The following is a 24,593-nucleotide window of genomic DNA, read 5'->3' as shown; positions in this document are numbered from 1 at the left end:
CCCAATAGTTTATTAGCAAACTATTGTAACTAATGGCATTTTTAAAACTACTATGTTGTGCTTTTTGTGAAATATAATTTGTGAAATGAAAGTTAAATTCTCAAGAATATTCTTTGAATGCAAATTTAATATATTCCCAATAATTTGATATATTTTCAATAATTCAATGATCGTTGGACTGACAAACTGATTAAAATGAAGATTGAAATTTAGAATGTTGTGCGTATAAGAGATATAAAAGTGATAGAAACAGCACATAATAATAACTAAACGAACTCTTTTTTGCAATAAATATTAAATAATATATCTATGAATATAGGTTATATAATTACACATTTGAATATAAAATTAGATATTATTAAGATCAGAATAAATATTAATATACATTAACATACATTATACTATGACTACTGACATTTCTATTATAACAGGTATTATAAGATATTATGAAAAATTAGATTGATCTTATTATTATTCACCTTAATTAATCTTTCTTTTATAATGAAGCTGTTAAAGAATCATCCTGATCAGCTTCATAAATTCGAAAGTTGGAAAAAATGATTTAAAAATTTTTTTACAAAAGCTTTTTAAAATCTTGGAATTTACTCTTATATATATTAATCAATTAATTGATTATTTACTTATTTAATTAACTGATTATATACTCTAAATATTTTCGACTTTTTATTTTAAGATCTCTCTTGCGATATTTCTATTTCGTCTTTTGTACTGGAAGTTCGGTTATTTGAACACAATATTATTTTTACGTTTTACTCAGAGTCTAGCTTGATTTTCTCTAATTTGATCTAAACGTTCATGACTTTCTCCAAAGCACGGTACACACGGTGTACAATAGAAGATTCGTCGAATATACCTTTTACAAGCAAAAAGGATTCGGAGCAAAACCTCATTTTAGCTGGTTACCGTTAACGTGTATACGTGACTTTTACCTCTGACAGAGACAAAAAGTATATTAAGGGACCGTAAACGAAGTCAAAATGAAATCTACTCCTCGGTGTTTTCCACTTTTTGTCTTTCGAGAGATCGTTCGCTCCGTTAATTACAGTCCTTTGTACCTCATCGCCTCGTTTGTACGAGTACGAAAGTTTGCTCCTGCGTCCAGTTACGGTTCAACAAATCCTTGTTTCTATCTCTACGGTTATACCTTTATGACAATAGTTAACAATCAATATTCTGAACCGTAACGCGAATGTTTCAAATAAAAACGCACTTTCGTGCAACAGAATTTTATCCTCTAAAATTTTTATTACTTGACGCGTCGCCCGCTGAAATGGAAAATTTGATCCTACTATACCGGTATACATACCAGGAGAGAAATATACAGGGTGGTTGGTAACTGGTGGTACAAGCGGAAAGGGGGTGATTCTACGCGAAAAAAGAAGTCGAAAATATAGAATAAAAATTTTTTTTTTATTTTTTTTAATTTTTCCATCGAGACAACGATCTACAGTGAGATCCGTTATAACGTACCGCACGCGTACCGAGCGAAAATTCAAAGTCGATTTTCTCGAAAACAAAGCCTCAAACGAAAAATTTTTATTCTATATTTTCGACTTCTTTTTTCGCGTAGAATCACCCCCTTTCCGCTTGTGCCACCAGTTACCAACCATCCTGTGTAATATATATGTAGAACTTATTTACCATGAAATCATAAGTTAATCCTATAATTATAATATTTTAAAAATATCGAATAATCATATTTTTTTATCGTAAAAAATTCCATTATGAATATAATATTTCACCATTTTTAACACAGCCTTAATCACCCTCAACCTGATCTAGCCATAATAAGAATTCACAAAAAAGAAGGTCAACTACATAATCGCGCTCACAATTAATAACAACTCATTCATATTTATAATCACAATAATAACGTGCATGAGGTAGTTTACTCGTAGACATAATCGTAATTCACAACAGTTCATTCATAACCATAATCATAATCATAATCATAATCATAATCACAAATCGTCCAATTTTATAACAACATACGCATTCTTCATACTACATTATTATGGAAATTCTAGTGCAGAAACATTTTAAGATTACGAATAAACGAATACGTTTCTTTTCATATTCGTCGCGAAAAGACTTGTGGAAACTAGCAATCAGATCGGACGCTCTGAAATTCATACGATATCTACCCCTATGTGGTCGAGGGGTGGTTGCGTCGTTAATTTTTGCCGCGATTCCCCTGTACACAGTTACACATACGCAATATGGAGAACAGCGGCGCAATATGGAGAAGGAAGTTGCTATCAGAGCTCGCGATAGTCATCCAACGATAAAGAGCAAGCCGACTCGAATTTATTGAAGCGAACCGCGCACCGATAAACCTGTTTATCTGGAGAGAAGAGAAAAAGCTGGGATACTAATCACCACTGGAAACTAAAGCTCCGATTTGATCACTCGGTTGAGTAATATCGCGCGATTTTCAGCTTTTGAAATTCACCTTTCATTTTGAGGGATGTTTGTAAATGGTGGCATTATTTAGAGGGTGGTTGGATGATTAATGATAATGGCGCGGTCGTCAATATAGGATAGTTTTTTTGTAAAGGTGTACGAGCACGTATGTATGTAATAAAAAGAAGAAATGTTGCAAAAAATGGATATAGGATATAGAGTGGCGGACAAGAGAAAATTTATAAAAAAAGAAGTGTAGGTTGACGCTATAATTTTACAAGATGAATTTATATCTAACAAAGGCAACGAATAAATAAGTATAATACTTCTGGGAAGGAGAGGTAACTGTTATCAATATTGTAAAAAATGTTTAGTACAAAAGTTACTAGGATTCATAGTATATCAATTTCAAATCTAGTAGAAATTAAATGCAATTCTAAATGTAGGAAAATTTATAAACAAGAAAATAGCGAAACTTTTTATTGTGATCAGATTTAGAAGAAAATGTTAAGAGAAAGGGGTAGGACAATTTGTTGAGTCGTTATCGATAAATCTTTTAAATTTTAAATTACAGAATTCCAGAATTCAGAATATGTTGATAATCTCTAAAAATTTTTATTCCCATTAAATTCTATTGAAATCTATCAGAAAATTTCAAAAGCACATGTTAAGAAACAGAATTTAAATTGTCAAATTTTCAAATCATGATGATATTTCCAGTTACTCGTTCAATTTTATGAGACTCAAGGTTTATATTAATATTCAAATTCCATTAGATCGAACGTGACTCGATGATTGGAAAGGTTATTAATATTAAAATTCTACGATACAGACGCTCATCGATCGAAAATCGAAAATTCCCGGTACAGATTTACGAATAAAGAAAATTCCTCTTCCGTAGGACTCTTATCAGACTGGAATTAAATTCCTATCAGAGAATTCGCAGAAATTTGCAAGTGCAATGCTAAACAGGAAATCAATAGCATCAGGTGAAACTAGCTCGATTCGGTCGAAATGAAACCATTATTGTTGAATCGCGAACCTCTTTGTCAAGATCTGACTAACGCGGTTAACGTCGCTGAGAGTTATACTCTAATCCATCAACCCTTTAATTGCTGCTTCTCTTATTTCCTTCCTCTTGACCCAACAGTATCTGTATAATGGCATCATGGTACTATTATAGTATGGTACCACTAACAGTATCCATATATGTATATCAAATTAATTATATAATTGCATTTTTATAAATCTTAGTAAAGAAATGATTAATATTAACAAAGCATAAAAATATCGAGACATTATATTTTATTTTCGCTATATGATTTTTTCGAAAAATATTAATAGTTTTACGATGAAAATTAAGTGTGATGAATAATTAATTCATATTGCTTACTGGTTTTCCGCTACTTAGTTCTATAGTTTTTTACATGTGTACACTCCTATTTATAGATGATAAAACATTTTATTAAATTATTCGAATCATTAATAATTGCTATTTCATTTGAAATGTTACACTTTAAAGAAAATTCTTTTGTTAAATATTGCCACAATCACCTTATTAATTATACCTGATTAAATTAAATTTTTACCTCATCTCTACCTGTATGTATTCATTGCGTAACAAGTCGGTTTTAATAAATTTCAACATCCGCATCATTAACTTACCTGTTCTATTTATTCTTATTTACTAATTATTATAACTAATTTCATTTCTACTTTTTTTTAAAGTGTAAATCAGGAAACTATTGATACATAATCGTTAATTTATTATTTTTTTTTTTATAAATCTTGCAAACAGTTTCTGCTAAATTGTATTACACATTTTGAATCGTTATTTCGCACGAATATAAAATTGTGCTCAATTAATTGTCACACGTTTCGATAAAATTTCTCAGGCAAACACAGAGAAAACGGGAAAATATTAAATCCATGTTCTCCTGTCGTAAAAATGGAACCATCGACGGCGAGTTATTTTATTATTCCCTTCCATTGCCTTTGTTTCAGCAAGTTCGAATGAAAAAGCGTAAAAATGGATGATATTTTATATCGTCCAACTTCGTAGCATACTGTCGTCACCGTTGAAGTTTCCTTTCCGATGCATGAATAAAAAAGCAGCTGCAGACGAATATTTCTACGACATTTAATTCTACGGTTGATATTGGAGTGCTTTTTAAACGCATACCAAAAAATTCAGACGAAGAAGGTAGAATTCAGATCAAGCAAGATATTGTACGAATGTAGCCTGCTCAAATATTATTTGTTAAATTTCAGCAAAGTGAAAGAACAGGATAAAATAAATATTATATTTTAATTAAATATGATTTCGATTTTGCATTCGTAAAACCCAATACAATTAACTAACGTGAAAGGAAAACAAAATGAACAACAAACAGGATGCATTTCCTTTAGCAAATTATTAACTTAACTAATACAACCTTTGTAAAATTGAATAACAAATTGAAAAAGCACAAAACAGAGGCAATAGCTATTTTTTTAAATCTGCTTCCATAATCTTCTTACATTTATGCAAAATATGACTCCAACAAATTTCATAAACAAATGCATCCAACATATAGCCAGGACATAACAACGCCAAACAATTTCGAACATCACTAACATTTCCTCTAATTTGCAATAACGTAACAGCCAAAGAAATCAAGCTTACTCAACTCAGGCCAACGGAATACTTTTCTCATCTTCCCACCCTTTTATCCTTTGACATCTCCAGAAGTGTCTAACAATAAGAGCCACCCGGTACATTTACGGACCTTAACGGTGCCCCAACGGAAAAACGTTGAAAACGTGGCTATCCTCCCGATAATTTAAAATCCAGTCGACATCTACGGGCGCGAGATGAAAAACGTCACGCGATTCAACCTGAACGACGATAACAACGACGCTCGCTCGGACTCGAATAGTTCAGCTTCAACGATGATACGGCCGTGCAACGTGTAATTGGTCGTAAAAGCAGCCAGTAACCTTCCTCTCGAGGATAATGTTCGCCGTGGCCGCCTTGTTTAGGTGAATTCGCGGGAAAACAACCAAAGAGAGGATGAATTATCGTTCGACTTGCGATAATATCGTATCGAGATAGGACGTTTTGCGATAAAGCGCCAAACTTTTGCACGTCTTTCATCCCACTGATCGCTTCCGCAATGAAATCGTTCAATTTTCTAATTAGTCGAATACCATGGCGATGGTTTCATTTTCAACGTGTAAAAAAGATTGAACAATACGCCGATTCGTAATTGGAAACTGCAATTCGACGTGAGTTAATTTGATCCATATACGTATTTCGTTACTACGAATATACGGATTTGCAAGCCGATTTGATGCGAAACGTGAATCTGAGTTTATGAAAATTAGAAATGAGGTTAGAGGATTTATGAAAAAGTTAAACTGTTAACGACTACAGGAAAGTTACAAATAGAGAAGAATATCTTTATGATTTTATATGGTCTTCCGTGCAAGTTTATATTTTTGTGTACACAAACTGGACAACACAACTTAGACAGAGGTTGGTTTTATCACTCAAAAATAATAACTAGTATTCTACTTTGAATATTTCGTATATATACGCATTCTTTGCATTTTTGCATCTTTCGATTTGACATAAGTGTATGACAATCGGCACTCTATTCGTCTCAATAATTAATACAATAATTAAGAGACAAAAGTAACAATTTCGTAATTTAATTTCGTGGCCACACATTTCCTAGAAAATATTCAACACTATTGTGAGTCGCATCTATAATTTGCAACGGTATGCAACAGAGCAACAGTAATAACAAATAGATTATTAACGACCCCACGTATCATATAATTTCTCGCTAAAGAAGTTTGGGCTTCAAATTCAATTAATAATGCAATACGAAGGCAATTTTTTCTTTCTGAGCTTCTCTTTGATATCGTGTAATTAATAATGATCAACTCGAAAGAGCATTAACGTCGCCTAAGAGCATTACACAAAGGTACAAACATAAAAATCGCCATAAGCGAGCCGCATGATTTGTTATTTTGAGGTGCCAACGACGATGGTCGAACTGCTAAACAAATTATTGCAGCCGACTTACGCAGATAGACGAGCGACCACGAGCTTTTATTCTTCTTACACGTGCGCCGCGTTTGAACAAGTGTCGTGCTTCGATGATGTGGCCATTTATGTAACAAACACCGGGGATCCCTGAACGTCGTAAAAAAAAAGAGTCAAAGGGTCCCTTGGGTTCCATTTTCGGTCTGCATGTCGGTCTCAATGCTAAACCGTAGTTACGTGCGTGTAATAAAGAGAACATAAACCCTCGTGATCGACATTCGAAAAGTGAGTTTTTAGATCTGACTCGAACAATTTGCTTGCCAGAATTCTTGAAAAAGACTCGTAAAAATATATTGGAAATTTGAACGAAAAGTTGAAGATGTTTTATATACATTGTGCGGTTCTTATGAGAGACTATCGTAAACTGATGTTAAAAGAAATTATCGTTTCTCCTTCTGCCTTTAATAAGTTTTTTTTTTATTTATTTATTTATTTAAATTTTACAATTTGTCCAGTAGGACATTTGGTAAAATATTATAGTCTTTAATAAGTGTTACTACCTTCTAACAGTCTATATATTTTAGTCGATGATTGGATCATTAATAATTTTCGAGTTTGAACTTTGAATATTATTTATAATTACGTTATTCTTCGTAAATTAATAAATTAACAGGCACCTGTGAAAGATGATGAAATATTATTTTTTTTACTAAAAATTTGAAGTAGAAAGTGCAAGGGAATATTTTTGGATGAGGTACGAGGTATGATATTTAGGTTAAGAATTTAATAGCAATGGTTGCAGGACAAAGATCGATCGAAGATTCTCCTGTTGCATTGTCATCAATCTAAAAGCAATTTATCTAAAATGTTCCTATAGAGTTTTAATTTATCCTTCCTCGCTCTCTCGAGCTATTCATTTTCTAACTTCAACTCTTAATTTAATAACAAGTAATGTAATAATAAATTCTTAATCAATTTATATTTGGACTCCACAAAGATGGAAAAGAATATATATAATACGAATATACAGCAATATACACAATTTATATACCAATGATAAGTACATATTACCATTTACTTTAATTGATAATTAGACTATTGAATCTCTAATTCAAACTCTGAATATTGTTCTCTATTAACGTTAATTATTCGCAAATAACATTAATAAATATTTTTCCTATGAATCGCATAAATGGTTGAAAATCCATAAATTTCGAGCCTCGACTAGCGCAATTGCATTTCAGCGCAATTTCTTCGTAACGATCTCAGGTAACGGGTAGCCAATTACTTTCCACGTTTCTCGTGAATTACCCAATACGTGAATTGCCGGCGATTTTCTCTTTCCACGGCGTGTTGCTAGCATCGTGAAGTCGTGGCTTCGTTATCGTGAAGCCGACTTTGTTGCGCAATTAGATGCACGACCTATTGTGCGTGGAAGTACGCGATATCCGTGATACGATGTGTGTCTGCTTTAGGAAATCGCGGTACATTGTTTTCGGTACCTTACGTCAATCCACGTGAAGTTTAACGAAGGTAAATTTATTGTGACTTAACGTGAGCTTGCTTGAGATTCAACCTGAGTTTACATTTCACTTTATTAGTATTTACATTACATAGAATCTAATATAACTTTTGAATACATTTGAAACTCAATGTAGACGTCATTCAAAGATAAAACTACTACTTAGTATTATTCTAACACTATGATTATTTTTTAAGAAATAGATAATTACCTCGTAAATGAAAAATAATTAATATATTTTGCGTCTTTTTGCTCTTTCTGCGCCAATAACTTCTTTCCATATGCTTTGATTTCAAGGTAATTTTTTAATAGAATTCTTGGTTTCTACTAATCTGAAAAGTTTTGACAAATTTATAGGCCACGAAAGATCACCAAGGAACATGTACACACGCATGTAGGAAATATCTGTGTAGCCACGTAGATTCCATTTTATAAAACACGTTCAAACCTTTTTAATCTAACGTAGTTAATCTTAGAACGTTTACGCGGTATTCTAAATCTATCTACAACTCAGCCTACTTAAACACGCCAAAGATTTCAACCATAAATTTCTACGTAGCTTAACATCAACCTAATCCCGACTCACTGCGAAGCTACCCCTAAGCTAGTGATCGATTCGTGCGGCGGAAGCTTTCGTTAATTGACAGTTGCCGATCGACGATTTTAAACGTTGGATCTCGTCAGTCTTAAACGAGTTTTCCTATTCTGCTCGTTCGCGGCCAACGACTTCGCTTCCTTTCTCACGGTTTGCCGCCGCTCAAATCGCTGAAATAATCGCGGGCACTTTTCCAAATTAGAACTATACGCCTTTAAATGGAAAGCGATTTATTAATCAAATTATAAACTACAATCAATTTCATGTAGAGTAGTGATAATTATTTGAACGATAAACTTTTTATCCTTTACATCATTTCTACTATAAGAGCTAAATAAGAGTTCTTTGCTATAGCTAACAGAGTTAGAATCCTTTATTAGGGCAATGAATACTGTTTTGAATGTGTATCAATGGTTCGAAGCTGCACGTGTCTAAAATTTCAATTATTCAAAATATTCGCATCGATTATGGGATGTTGTTCGAGTAGTTATCCAGCGACAGTTTTATAATTGAGTTACTAACTTCGAGTTAATACCTTAATATAAAATATTTTTTTTTTTTACGAAGAATTTTAATAAAAACGTAAAGAAAATTTTAAGAATTCTACACGATTATTGTTGCAATGTAGGTTTCCAAACTGTTTTAAGAACCACGTTACTCATGTAATGATTTAATAAAAACGACATAAAAATCCGGAGCAATTGCTTAGGAAACTATGAATTTACTATACGTTTTTTTTTTTAATTTCCTGAATGCGATAGATTCGCATAAATTCTTCCCATAATTCGTTCTTCCTGATATTCAGAAATAATGAATTTATCCACTCTTGGCAATTTGTTCTCTCGGTATAATAAAACGTAACTTGAACTCTCCGCCATTAATTCGATCACTCCATTTCTCCAAAACCCTAAAAATAAGATTGCCCAGCTGATCACCCTCCAACATTCGCGTTACAAAAAAAAAAAGCGAGAAACAGCCTATTGAACGGTCGACTGAACAAGATTTACAAGACCGATCGAGCTGGATGAAAAAACGAATCCGTCAATGACCTGTCGATAATTCAATCCACTTCTCGTTCAGACCTTCGTTATACATTCTATTAAACTACAACTGAGTTGATAACTGTAAGTCAGATATAAAGAACAATTCGCAGAAATAACGTTTGCCCTGGCTCGATGCGTGTAATGTATTCCATAAATTAGCGGCGGAGCAAAGTTTCGATTAGGAATTGCTTCTATCGAGCCACGTGTTTTCGTGTTCCTACGTCAGTAGAACAACGGTTCAACAAGCTACTTATGGATCTCTGACTGTTCGTTTCACGTCGAATTAGCATAATGTAACGGAATCCCTGAATATTCATCGAGCAACGACTTGCCTGGATTTCGCGACACGATACGCTACATGAAACTCGGATCGTGTCTTTCCAACGCTATTTTATTCTACTTTTCGTTGGTGCACGATGATTTAAGTACATCAATGTTTGTAGCAAGGTTCGTATCATTCGAGTTACCTAAGCTTCAATATTTTAAAATGCAATCTTGAATATCGCACAGAACGATTGAACTTGCGTATCATGAGACGTCATTATAAAAGGATGAGAGAATATCGTGTACTTTAGATGCAACAGGAGAAAATATCGAAAAGTAATCGAAAAAAGTAACAATTAGATTTCTTTCCTTTCTTTCCCCTTGCGTTAATCACCTGTCAGTTCTACTGTTACAGAATAAATCAATTCATAAAACAGAGAAACTAATTGAGAATCGAAGACTCCGACGAAAAGATCTCTTAAAATTTCAATTAAAGTGTACACTACATCAAAATATTATTTGTTTTAACAATTATATTTTTGGTTGAACCTAACGGGTTCTGCTCGTGTTTATTTACTTTGTGTTAAAATATTTCTCCTTAATTATAAATTAGTATTGCAATAAACAAAAATGAAGATATATTGCAACTAAATAGAAGTCCAATCAAGCAAGAAAATGTCGCATGTAAGTATCTATTCGTTCGAGTGAATGCAAAACCGACACCAAGTATTCGCGATAACAACGTTCCGTTCGCCTCGCGAGCGATTTACATTCGCGCGATCTCGCGATTAAAACGGGGAATTCGTGGAATTTAATCGGTCGATATTCACCAGCAAATGGTCGCGTTATCGTTGAAAATATGCAGCTACGAGTCGCTACTGTTTCACGGACGAAGATAATCTCGCGAAGTAAAGAATATAAAACGAGTGAGGAAACGAGCGGAGAGATCGAGGAATCGCAAAAAAGTATCCAACCAGTCCTCGTGAACCGACTCCAAATGTGGCCTTACGATCGAGCCGACCTAATGGACGTATTAATAATGATTTATGGCGACGATTATGTCGCTCCAGTCGCCCATTGAATATCCCGCCGGGATTTCTAGTGACTTAATTGGGAGACACGTTTTTCGAATGAAGTCCAGTATTTCGGTTTCTCTACCTCTTCCTTGAAGATTTGTTAATATTTTCGTGCAAAGTGCTAGATTATTATATCGCGGTCGTTTAATAAATTTGCTGCTCTTTAGTGCATTTTTGACTGATCGAAATAAATAAAAATATGTAATACACAATGTATAGTAGCGTACAAAAGTTCCCTGGCAAATATATCTTTTACTTTATATTTCAAAAGCGGTATTTAAGAGAATTTTAAGTAATATTATACAATTATATAAGAATTCTTGTGTGTTACACTGTTTTTGTTTATCATACTCTTTGGCCCAGTATTATTTAAAATTCTTTTAAACATCAGCTTTCAAATATAAAGTTAAATGTTTATCGTGAAACCGGAATATGTTACACGTCACTGTAACTTAATGTTTTCCAATTATATCTATTCTTTGTAGACATATACTTCTACTGGATAATTATATTATTATGTAATTGTAGTTATATTTATATCATTATTAATTATAAATTTCTATAATCGCTGTCTGAATTTTTAGAGATTTTAAATGTACAATGGCAATAAGAAAAATGACTCTTCGATATACCGAGTTAAAGCGCGATTTTAATTGCTTTGCTAATGCTCGATAAAGTGCAATTTGGAGAAGATCGAAAAGGTTCATGAATTATGCAAGTTTTCAAGACGAAATTTCAGTCGAATGGATTATTTTTATGTGAATATTCATGGCAGAGTTTCATTTTAAATGTGCATATTTATCTGAATATCGAGGTGAAAGGGTTTCCATGTTCGAAGTTAATTCGTTGTTTGTCGTTATGTTCAAAGAGGGAAAAATAGAAGATATGCTCTGATCCGATCATAAGTTGAGCTTTAGTACGATCCAATAGTTTTTATTATTTAAACATGTCCGATCGATGTATTACGAGCGAAATTCATGATCACGCATGAAATCAACTTTAATTGAAACATATTCCGTGTATTAAATTAACAACATAATATGTAGAAATTTTGTTATACGTAAAATCCAGTTTTAAGAAACATCGACCACCATCTATCTAGGAATTTTCATAAAAAAGAGATGAAAAGAAAATTTTCAAAATGTCTATTCAGGGTTATACAGAATTATAGAAATGTAATTTAAAAATTACATCTCATTTTTCCTTTGTATTTGTTTTATTAGGAATAATAATAAATAGTATTGTTTATCAAATAGATAATTATGTATGCAAAATAATGTAATAATTATGTATTTCTATGAATATGCTAATGTTGAACGCACATTATACGACATAGTAAATGTTATACCTGTATCTGTTACGGCAACGTTGTGCATGTAAGTGTTAAATTGTGAAATCATCAATTCTCTCCACCAAATGATACAGGTCAAGTGAGCTCCCTAAAAAGGAATCAAATGACAAACTTTCCATCTAGGAATACCCGACAATTCCACAAATTCCAAACAAGGATTTTCGACAACTTTGTATATTGTGAATACATTCTCTTGCATTTCAACGAAAAATCCAACTGTTTATTTGCTACTGTATGCGAGTAGAGTGATGTCGACGATATTTCATTCGAATGGGCAAAACGGACCAGTCCGGCTCCCATTTTACGTGGAAACAAACACGCGAATCGATCAGCTTTCCACTTTTGTACAACGAGAAAGATTTCAAAAGTGAAAAAAACAAAATGCACTGCTGAAAAACGCTACGTTTCTAGTTGCTAAAAAAAATTACAGTGATATAAATCCACATAACAACCCAATTAATTTTCACCAACCAATTCTAGGTGCATCAAAGCCACAGATCAACAAAAGTGGCCTTGTATTTTTCTCGTATATAAACTCTTATTCGTGAAGTTTCACTCGCCATTTTGACGGAACAGAAATACGAATGTTTGTCTGTTTGTAACAATTCCATTCATTGATCGAACGACAACGACGTAAACATTTCGTAAGAATCTAATTTGTATCCGCTTGAAACCCGTGACTGTTCGTTAAAGAGCTGGATCGTTTTTAATTGTATTTGACACGATTAAACAAGCGATCCTCTGTCTTAACAATCCTCGTTTCTATCTTGCTCCAATAGTATGAATCCAATGTAAATTCTCTTATGTAAATCAACGTCAATTGCTAAAAGAATGTTAATATCCTTTGTCACAAAGCAGATAATCCTAACACATCGAATGTTACTCGTTTTAAAATATTTACAGGCGTGCCGTGGATATAACCTGCCCCGTTTGAAATATCGCCGACGTGTCCTCTCTCTGTAAACGCGTCGCTGCTTTCGCATTTCCCGATTTCCTCTTTAATAACGTTCCGGTAATACATCAGCCGTGAAAATTTCCCATCAAATTCAACGTTTAATACAGGCGAATGTAACGCACCTACCCCGGTGCTCAAAGAAAATTTATAATAATTATTTCGCGCTTCAAATGGCATTTTCTTTCATTGAAAATCATTTTCCACTGGAAATATCGTTTACTGCGATTAATTCTTTAATTTCCAATTCCCATACATACTCATAGTTGCCATTTATTTATTCTATAACTTCTAATAATTTATTCTATAAATAAGAAAATATATCCACATATAGTTTATAGATTTTGATGGATTTTAGTGACCGTGGTTGTGATCCGCAATCTTCAAGTATATGCGATAAAGAAAATTTTGTTATCAGCGTAGTTTCCTGAAATTTAATCGATAGGTGTACACTGATATTATTTTGGCAAAATGTAGATAGTTGAGAAATAACGAGGAAAAATATTATTTAGAGAGACATTTATGTGCAAAAGATATTTATATTTTCGAGGTATATTAATGACTAACATCGATCACGAAATGCAATTTCATCGGTATCGAAACGCTGATGGATCGGTTGATAAATTGATAAAATAACACGTTGAAAACTAATCTCGGAGTAACTATAACCCGCCGATTATTGCGTTTTCGAATTTGTTGGTGATCAGTATTTCTGCGTGCGATTAAAATCACTGAAGCAAAGTTCGTTATATCAAACGCGAGAAATTCTGTCGCGTTTAATTATGAATTTACTGGACTTTTGATGAAATATCTTTTCGATTCTAATAACGTCAATCACTGAAGTCTTACGTATAGTTCGGAATTGTTATTATCGCAATATATTTTAAAATAATAATCTTCAATCTTTTTAGCTTCAAGAGGCCTTAAAAAATCTCAGACGTGAACGTTAAGGTAACGCGAAAGTAATGATAACTATTAAAGCAAACTGTTCGTACAGAAGGATTAATTGTCCGTAATTTCTCGTCGTACGCTTTCTCCTGCATAAGAAGCTTTGGTTAATTATATACGGAAGACGTAAAAAAAGGAGAGCTACATAATTGAACGATGCGTCAGTATACGGTGGCAATACGCGAGTGAGCCAGTGGAAATTTAATCAAACGCTGTTCCCAATATCAATACGCAATGAAAAAAAGCGTAATAAAAAATGACAGAAATCAGTGGAAGCGGAAGCCGTGTTTACTTCGATTAATTTCGCTGCCTTTTTAATTCGATAGAATACGCGCAGCTTCGACGGAAATGAAAACTTTGCTCCGCTACGAGTATCGATGTAAAAGTAATCGAAATAAAATACTAATTACTTTCCCAGCGGATCGTTATCAATCATTTGTAATAGATACTTCGAACGATGAAAAATTGCTGCTGTATTTAATTTCTTTCGTTGTGTTCTTGCTATTTGTTTAATTAAATAACAATGTATATTTTTATTAATCGCTTTATTAAACTTTATTAAACTATATTTAATTAATTAATAAAAGTGCTTAGTGCTTCAAGTTTTCAAGAAGTGTTAAATAAGCAGCTCAGTTAGTGTTCTAATATAAGAACGATGTTTATTTAATATTCAATTAAAATTGTTATAACGATGATATATTGATTCTTCTTTCGATTTCTTTCATTTTACACTCGTGGTTTATTTAACTAAAGAAGCATTTGTATTTCTATTATTTAATTTTAGTGTATTTGTTGTCTTTACTTTGTAATTTTAGCTTTCAAAAATGTACTTCAATTATAGAGCAGCTCAAGTTGTTGTTCAAATGATCAATCAAAATTTTTATAATAACTATTTATCGTGTTATTACATGTATTATAATGTTGTAACATTATAACATAATATAATTTAACTGCGCCATGATCTTATGTAGTGTATACTAAATGCGTCACGTCGTAAGCCTCAAAGTCGTAAGAGAGGAATTTTCCTTTGTGAGAGCCTCACAGTGCCATCTGATAGTGCTTGAATTAACTAATCGAGTTATTCTCTGCTCTCTATATATGTATACTGTTACTAAATATAACTCAAATATGATATAGTTAGTATATCAAATACGCCAAGTTGATATGAAAATATATAATAAACAAATATTACAATATTTTATTGATATTTAAAAAACAGAAGAAGCAGTTTTGTGAATAATGCGTTAGCGAAGTGGCTATCGTGTCAGACGTTAAAATTACTTTAACGCTATGATAGTGAGTTCGAATCCCGTCAACGTCGGGGGTTTTTTTATGGTAAACAAAATTTGTGTTATGTTAACAAAGTTGGAGTTTTGTTGTTTGTTGTTCACGCGGTGATGATATCCAACAGTTTACTATTGAGTCTTGTTCGATCGAACCTCGGAATTTTCTGGGGATCTCGGGCAGGACAATGAAGTTTGTAAACGAAGTCATAGTTACTCTGAGTGTGAACTTTTTCTTTTTAAATATTTTCATAAAATCTTTATCGAATCCAACATCGAGCTGTATTTGGCTTTTCATTCTATTCCCCGATTCCATTCGCAAATATTATTTACGATATCAAACACACTCTTTCGCGTTCGAGCTGAAGTTGATGGAAGTGAGCTATTGGTTGTGAAAAATAGCCAAATTATGAAATTTTCATTGTAATATTTAATCAATCACGGACCAGTTCACTTCAATTTTATGAAAAAGTATTAATAAAACGTAAATTTCTTATTATGTTAATTTACATAATATTGCTAATGGAAAAAAATTGTTAGAATTTGAAACTTCTACGAATTCTTCTTGGATGTAATTTTACAAAATTACTAATTAATTACTAATTAATAATTACTAACAAAAAAATGGGAACATTTGTTAAATTTGACATTATTTCTCCTCGATCATTTTTTTCACGATACTGACAATGTTTCGTACCATATACAATGCCTATTTATGCAATATTTAACTTGTTATTTGGAATATCACGGAACAGACGATGCGTCTCTAAAATTCAAAACTCGTTATATGAATGAAGGAAAGGGGTGGTTACACACAATCCCGGAAATAGGTCGGTCCGCGGTCAGCCAGCAATCACCACGTTAATTACTATGTTAATTAGTGAACAGCATCAGAATGTTCTGTCAGTCAACGCCTCTTTGCTGACCTTACCAGGCTACTCCTTTCTCCTCTTCGAGCTACCAGGAAAACACATTAACCAGCCGTTTTCATCACGTCGTCGACAACCAATACGCTTATAATATCCAATAGCACGTTACCAAAAGGGCGTGATTAGTTTTCATAATGGCTGCTGGAACTTAACAAGCACTTTTTCATCTTCAACATCAAAAACACGAATCCGTAATATTTTGAGGGAGAAAGAAAAATGAGGAAAAAATGCGAGTGGAAAATTTCGAAAATCTCCTTCAGCTTTGACGAAAGAATTTACTCAACACGTACATAACATCTTTGTAATTTGATAAATATTGGAATTTTAGAGAAATTAATTAAAATACGGCAAATAACTCGTTAGCTCTCGAACAAATTTCACATACACTATCAGTTTAAAAGTACCGGGAGACTCGTTTATTTCTCATAGAATGTAATTTAACTACAATATCACAAATAATATCTAACTGATAAATAATATCTATATTCTGTTTATTATCTTTTTATTCCATTCTTTATTATTTTATTATTACGATGTATTACTATTATGTACTAATTTGTCCAAAAGCTTTTCCAAGATATAATTCACGAGATCATGAAAATGGATAGGTGCAGAATTAATATCATAAAATCTTCGTACAAATTATTTTACCGAAGCTTTCACCAGCGCTTGAACGGAGACATTGAACACATCGAACACAGGGAAGTATAATTATTGTAACTCAATTTGCAAATTACAAATACAGAGAAACTGAAAATTAATTTCAGAGCAAACACACGCAACTAAATTATCGGAGCAGCGTACCGTAGAAGATATAATCTTTTATATTTTTGTTATCTTCTTGAAAACCATACATTGGAGAATAAAAAATATTTATCTGTTCGCTCGTACCTTTTTAATGTATTCGTGCACTGATCTCTAAATAGATCCCCATTCGAAAGTCTTGGAAGAGTCATTATCATAATTGCCTCAGAATTGAAGCAAATCATGAACGAGCTATGTTGCAACATTTTACTTAATTTGATATATTTTTGATAATTTTTATTTAATTTACTCTATACGATAAAGAAAGTATACATTATTAATGTATTAACGACTTTAATATAAGATGTATGTAATTTAAAATTCATAATTTACATTAAACATCCTCTCTGTGTTAAAAATAGACGTCCTAAGATTCTTCAGCTGAACTATACCATACTAGTTATTCATTTTTACGTTATTTTATACATTTCATGAAATTCATGCCGATATGAAAAAACTTGCAAAGTGTCGGAATACTTATGCACGGTAGTGTACGTCTGGAAAAAACAACCGACAACCCGTTCGAAAGTATGCCAGGCTTTATTAACCTCGTTAGGTTCGAAGCACGATGGTCGAATGATATTTCGTCGGCTAGCAGCTTGAAAACGCGGAATCAAAAGGAAGTAACAAGGGCGGAGTTCCTTTTGTGACAACAAGGTTACCTCTTCACCTTGTCTCCACTTCCTTCTTCCAATTTTCGTTTCGCAACTCTGACACTCTCCGCGATTCCCTTCGCCTAAGTCTCTTTTTCTGAAGCGTGCCACAACTGTGGTTACGCTTCGAATGATCGACTGTAAATAGGAGGAAGAAAAAAGGAAATCGTTGCGCTCATACTTGGATTTATGGCTCCTTTTTTCAAAGCTCCTGGAATTTTTCTCTCCGTTCTGCCGCGAGCTCCGCAACTTTTTATCCAGCGTATTATTTCTCGTATTAACTCGGTTCTGACAGCTTCGCGTGAAACAAATTGCCTTGATACAGGTTTCAAAGTAACTTGAAACAAGGTGGAAGACAGTAACTCGGAAGAAGATATTTTTCTCTTACGGAAGACTGAAAATTATCAGGATAATCGCTTGTAAATAGACTGCCGATCTTTACGCAAATTCGTGTTTTTGACAATTTAATTGAAAGAGTAAACCCTTGATAGAAGAGTGGATATTACGTACAAAGTATCGTAACAAGCACTAAACTTTGGATACTTTTCTACAGTGCTTCATACTATGAACATTTTGTGCATCGTGCAATTTCGAATTTTCAAATTTCTCACAAATGCATGAACATTCACGGTAACGCTAATTCCCTAACGTCTAATTTTTCGTTCCTATAACTATTTATATTATTTTGCGCATCATGTGTATTCTATGCATTTTTGTATCTTCGAATTTTCCATAAATTCCAGAGTTTGATCACGAACCTTTTCGAAATTACCACACGAGCTGTTCGAGGAATAAGAATTGTCTTTTAATATGACAAATTGTGCGAATAGTGAATTCTCTAGTCTGAATCTGACATTCGAAACAGTTCGAGTTACTTGATCCTTGATCCTCTATCCTACGCATGTAAGAAAAAATCGAGCCCGTGCAACCGGATGTCTTTATGTAATCGGGACAAAAACCTCTTGCGCAGGTGAAAGAAGGACGTTCAACTCAACCGATTTTGGTTGAGCCGCGTAATCCTTTCGACTACGAGCGATTTACACGTTCTTTTCGGCACGTGCACGTTCGTCTAGCAGATGTTAGATGGAAACGTTATTGGAACATTAGAAATAATCGAATATAGAATAATCTTATACAGGTAAAGAGAAAATTAATTTCACCCACGGAATATTCTTGTACAATTGTTTTCTGTACGAGCGATACAGAGAAAGTTACACGTTCATACAATTATCATTTAACTTTTATAACAATTAACGTATCGATTTATATTCTAGGAATTAAGTTTGCAATAACTTTGGAATATTTTACAAGTTTATTAGCATATCGAGGTTAATAAGTTAAAACCAAGTAGATGGACAATCCTACAATATGGATTATCAGATTATCTCTTAATTGAGCATCGCCCAATGGAAAATTAACGTTAGTTAAAATGTTACTTATAATTTAAATTCTCTCTCGTTTAAATATTCTTTATTTTAAATTCAAATTCATATGAATTTCATATATGTTTTTACCTACGTAAATTAAACTTCGACCTGATTAACTGAAAATCTTATACTAATTAAATGACTACGCTTTATACTGACTTATTAAATACAAATAGATCGAATTGGTTATCCCTGGAAACTATTTGAAACTACACATATCCGAAATATAGGGAAAAAATCGGAGCAATAAAACCTAGTTGAAGCTGACCAAAAAATAGATACAAAAGAAACAAATCTTTTACTCCATCGCTAGGATGTATGAAATTCAACGTATTTAATTTTTTAATTTATCATTTTGAACAACAAGCACGCGATTTCTCGTGATCATAAACGTCCAACAGCTGCGACATCGTCGTTAACAACGTCACGTGTGAGCTTCGTCACGAATTCGTCGAATTGATTAATTGCAAACCAGCCGCATATCTGTAAGGATTTATCGTGTGCTTTTAAGTGCAACACCGTGATACCTCTGTTCGTCGAATGTTCTAAGCGTCCGATGTGTCCGATGCATCCGATGCATTAATTAATTACGCATCCCCGAATTAACGATCGATCGAACGTACGGGTCCGATCAATAATTAATCTCGCGTACAGGTGTGCGTGCTGGTATTCGACGTCTCCGTCAGTTCAAATAGCTGCAGTAATAACAGACAATAAGACAATACAAAACGAGTGGCATCGTCGAATGGCATTGCTGTGTGTGTTATTTGAAAGATGAAATCTCGTTTTGTTTCCGTTCTTTTCTTGTTTCCTGTCAATGTAATTTGAATCTTTCGAAATAGAATACGACGATTAGAGGCAGTCTCTTCGAAATAAGAATACATATTTCTGATTCTCTTTACTTTGGTTACGTTTGCTATAGAATGAATAAGAGACGAAGTTTGGTGGCATTGCCATTTTTCAGATTTAAAATTACCTTTAAAAAATGAAACGATTTTGATCACTGCGTGAATTTAATAGTAATAGTTCGCATTATCGAACTGTCGAATATGGATTGGATGTTGTCCAACAAAGTTTATTTCAATTCGTTCTCTCTTCAAAATTAGCGACCATTCAACGATTTACGAACGTCAGTGGAAATCAGAAGAAGAAAATAGAGAAGATGTCTTTGAAAGACGATCTAAATGAATGTGAAAAGGGCGACGAATTTGAAAAAAACGAAGTTAGAAAATATCAATCTAAGTTCTCCTCGTCTATTTTCTAAATTTCGTAACAATATTTTGCCTTACATGGTTAGAATATACAACCCTTCGCGTGAAATTTGGCGAACACTCGACGCTTAATGCTCGTCATATAAAAATCCGAAGTTTTCTCAAAATCGCTAAGACAAAAATACCTAAAACTGAATGTCAAATTAATTAATTGACGTTTAATTAATTGATTAATTAAACTGAAGCTAAATACGCACTAAGCTAAACGAATCGTTTAATTATTCGCCTTTAATTATTAGTCGTACGGTGCCTGCGAAAAACTTACATTTTTACCACGTCACGCAAAACCTTCGTTCGAAATATCACCGCACGCGAAGATCTCAGATGGCTTAGATAACAAGCACAGAGGAATCTGAACACACGATATTCCGCGCTGCGTTCGTTACGCCGAGGCATTTCAAAGGAGCGTCGCGGGTTCATGTAGGGTAGCCGTCAACGACACCGGAACGAAGGGTGAAAATAAAGCTGGCTTGGAGAAGAGAGAGGCTGAAACATCGGCAGTGACATGGAAAAAGTACTCCTTCGGAGGTAACCGATGCGAAAGAAGGAAATCGCTGGTGTGTGACGCGATGACGCAACGGGGACAGGTCATCCGTGTCTCGACAGAAGATAATGTCCGAGCGCAAAGCCAAGGGCGCTTGCACAATAGTCAGAATCCACGGAGAAACGAGACCGTATTACCATCGGTGGAAACACCTATAAAACACGCTCTCCTTCCTCGACTTTATATTCCACTAAAACAACCGCCGTTCTTAAAATGGTATAAACGTGGAACCGAAATCATTGCGAGGGAGAAGAGTCTCTTTAGATTTGTGTAGCATAAAAACGGTGTAAAACCGGGGAAAACGATAGAATCGTAATTCTGGATTTAATACGAAGCAATGGATCGTACCTGTCAGTTTGGTCAAATTGATCTAATCGCTTATAACGATTATAGGAGAAATCTCGTTTGGTTTGCGTCCTATGAAAGCGGGAAAAAAGTGATCGAAGTCGTAAAACTTCTTGATTTAATGCAACAATTTTGCATAACGTGAATTTCGTTAAGTTGATGTAATCGTTTATGACAATTACGTGGGAAGACCCTTTGAGACTGTGTTCTACAAAATGAATAAATCGTAAAATTTCTTGATTTAATGTAAAAATTTCGGAGTTATTGTACGTACGAATTTGGTTAAATTGGTTTATTCATCTACGATGATTATAAGAAAAATTTTGATTGATCTGTGTCCTATGAAAAATATATGAAAGCGACGATTAAATCGTAAAATTACTTGATTCAATGCAAAAATGGTGGAGTTGTATGTGGATCGTGTCCATTGTGATTTAAGTTGAAGTTTATCTCGTATGGGTGTAAGTCTGATACATTTAGAAAGATTGCAATGAAGACATAAAATTTGATAAAAGTTTAAAGGCACTGTGCAATTGAAATTAAAATACTAATTGTCGGTGATAAGAACTTAATTATTGGTAATAGTTGGTCGCTGATAACGAAGACTTTTAATCAGGGAAAGTGTATTATCCAGATGAAATGCAGGTGTTAATGAATGATTAGTACTTGGCAACGGTTATTCAGGACACATTTTCATTAAAGAGATTACGATTGCGCGTCTTGATTGAACACCGTTGTATCTAGATTTTGCAATTAGCGAATTGCAACAACGAAATGGAGACCTTGGTAAATGGAAATGTCGAAGAAAGGATCGATAGATTTAAAAACAGAAGGAATCTATATAAAAAGACCATTAAAGATCCAATAGAAGATCTTTTAAAAACTGTCGAAAACCTTCAAAGCTATGCTAAGAATATCTCGAAAAATCAATTGAAAGATGACTCGCAATAATAAAAAAAAAACAAGAACAAACAATATTCTTCGAATATGGAAAAGATCTAAAAATTGCAAAATTTCACGGTGGATTTTACGCTTTTGGTAATTTCACTCTTTGTATTTCCTTGATACAAGTTTAGTCGTTCGAAGTATTAACGCTAATTTACTATTTTTATTAATTTTGACTATCGCAACGAAAAAGTAGTATTAAACAGAAATAATTCTATTAGAAGTGGCAAAATGAAATTATCTTGCAATTGTTCTTCTCAAAGTGTAATAAACCTGTCTATTGTACCTTAATTATAAAATATTCTTGAAATTTTTATTTGATTGGGTGCTCGTGCAATGGAATGCTTCTGCTACTTCGAACTCTTGGGATCGTACAAAGTAAAGTGTAGGAAAGGGCGCCACCAGTCGGGTAGAGTCCGCCGGCAACAGGGCCTGTTCCATTGTAACCTCGAGGGTTTTTTTGACGCTAGGTACGGCGTGGGTGGGCCCAAAGCGGTAGGCTGGACCAGCCAGCCTCGTATCTGCATCAGGATTCGGTTTTTGTAACGAAATCGCCCCGGGAATCCCCGACAGACTCGACTTCTAACTCGTTAATTCCATTGATTTCCATTTAATTTCAAATTTCCAATCGAATGGTTTTCTTCCTTAATCGCATTTTGTGCAATAAACGAGGACAAACAAATAAATATAAGATTGTTATTTACTACGACATAGATTTAGCTTACTGCCATTAGTTCCAATTTGAAGAACTAGAAACAAGATTAACTTCAACCTGTTACTGTGGCAATTATTTTCATCGATTAATAGAAAGGAAAACTTGGGAAAGTTTAGCATAAGAATCAAGAATGAAACTTGGAGCGGCTGTAGAAAAACAATAACGAACAATAATCGACGAAAAGCTGCAACATCCTGCCTTTCGCAATTCTTTTTCCTCCAGCACCACCGGTAATCAATCTCTAACTACCGTGATTGGGTCGAGCCGAACATCAAACAGAAAAAGAGCGGCGTTCGAAGCGGTACAATTTCAACTTCCCTTTCAATCTTCCACGCCCAATGAAACGGGACGTAATAGGAACGCGTTTCAACAGCGTCGTTTCATGAACGCACGTCGAAAAATATCAAGGGAGGGAACCAGCTTGTGGTAATTCGAAGAAATTGTGGATATTCGAGGCAGAACTACTTTTAACATTGACACCATCAAGCTAGTCAAAATGATCGAGTTACGATTTTTAGTGGGTGTAGAAAACGAGAAATTTTACTGCGAGTTCGTTAAATTATTTCGATGCGTCGCAAATTTTATTGAATATTTGTGAGAAGTATTATTATTTAGTTAATTAATAATATTATAAAAACATGTTTCCCGATGTATGCAAGGCATAACGCAGTAAAATTTAAGATTATACAGTTCTATCGATGACAAATATCTATTTATCTAAAGATCTATCATTTAGTTAATTAATAATTTATTACAGTATACGAAGTACAGTGCTGCGATCAAACGGTTAAGATGGCAACACGACGGATGCAAAATTAGCCAAAACATCCAGCCATTCACTTTGGCAAAGATTAGTTACTGGGAAAATTCAATAATACAACCATCCAATAAAATAATCCACTAAAGTAACGAACGCAATCAGACTGACAACCAACCTAAGTGTCAAGTAGATTTATCAAAATGTAATTTAATTCGCGATCGTCTCTTCCCAGCGCCAATATTTGCGTCGATTATCCGCCCAACTAACCGTAGCCCAATTAGCCATCGGAACAAAACACCCAAAAGTCAGAATTTACTCTGCTAAATATTAAGGAGGGGTCGTTAAATTTGAACGATATAACGATGGGGATCGATGTTTCGCGGATTAATTGAAACACCCGGCCGCTGTTTATGTAAGCGGACGCGTAACGCGCGAGCGCTGAAATCAACATAGGTGTCGACCCGTTATATAATCCATCGCGTAACAAGCCAAGCAATTACGAAGCTTTCAAGTTGCCGCGAATTATGCCCGTCCGTCGTTCCATGTACGCGTTGTTGATAGAACCAGCCCGTTTTCCCGGGTTTATCGATTATCCGGCCTCGAACGAGGAACAATGATCCTCCGACACGCGATGCCAACCTTCATTTTCCCGTTGCTTCAATCGTGGCACGTCTTCAACGTCGAAAACTTACACGATAGACGGTAACAG

The 24,593-nt window shown here is 34.0% G+C and overlaps 1 protein-coding gene across 4 annotated transcripts in view; it reads left to right on the top strand.

Annotated features, from left to right (window-relative positions):
- The window catches only part of LOC117165922 (RAS oncogene family member Rab26), a 152,351-nt gene that overhangs the window by 115,659 nt on the left and 12,099 nt on the right, over positions 1 to 24,593 (top strand). The gene's annotated exons all lie outside the window — the stretch shown is intronic.

Source organism: Bombus vancouverensis, chromosome 3 (assembly GCF_051014615.1).
Source record: "Bombus vancouverensis nearcticus chromosome 3, iyBomVanc1_principal, whole genome shotgun sequence".
In the NCBI taxonomy this organism is placed as follows: domain Eukaryota; kingdom Metazoa; phylum Arthropoda; class Insecta; order Hymenoptera; family Apidae; genus Bombus; species Bombus vancouverensis.
The sequence above is the reverse complement of the archived record's forward strand: the minus strand, read 5'-3'. Positions and strand labels throughout refer to the sequence as shown.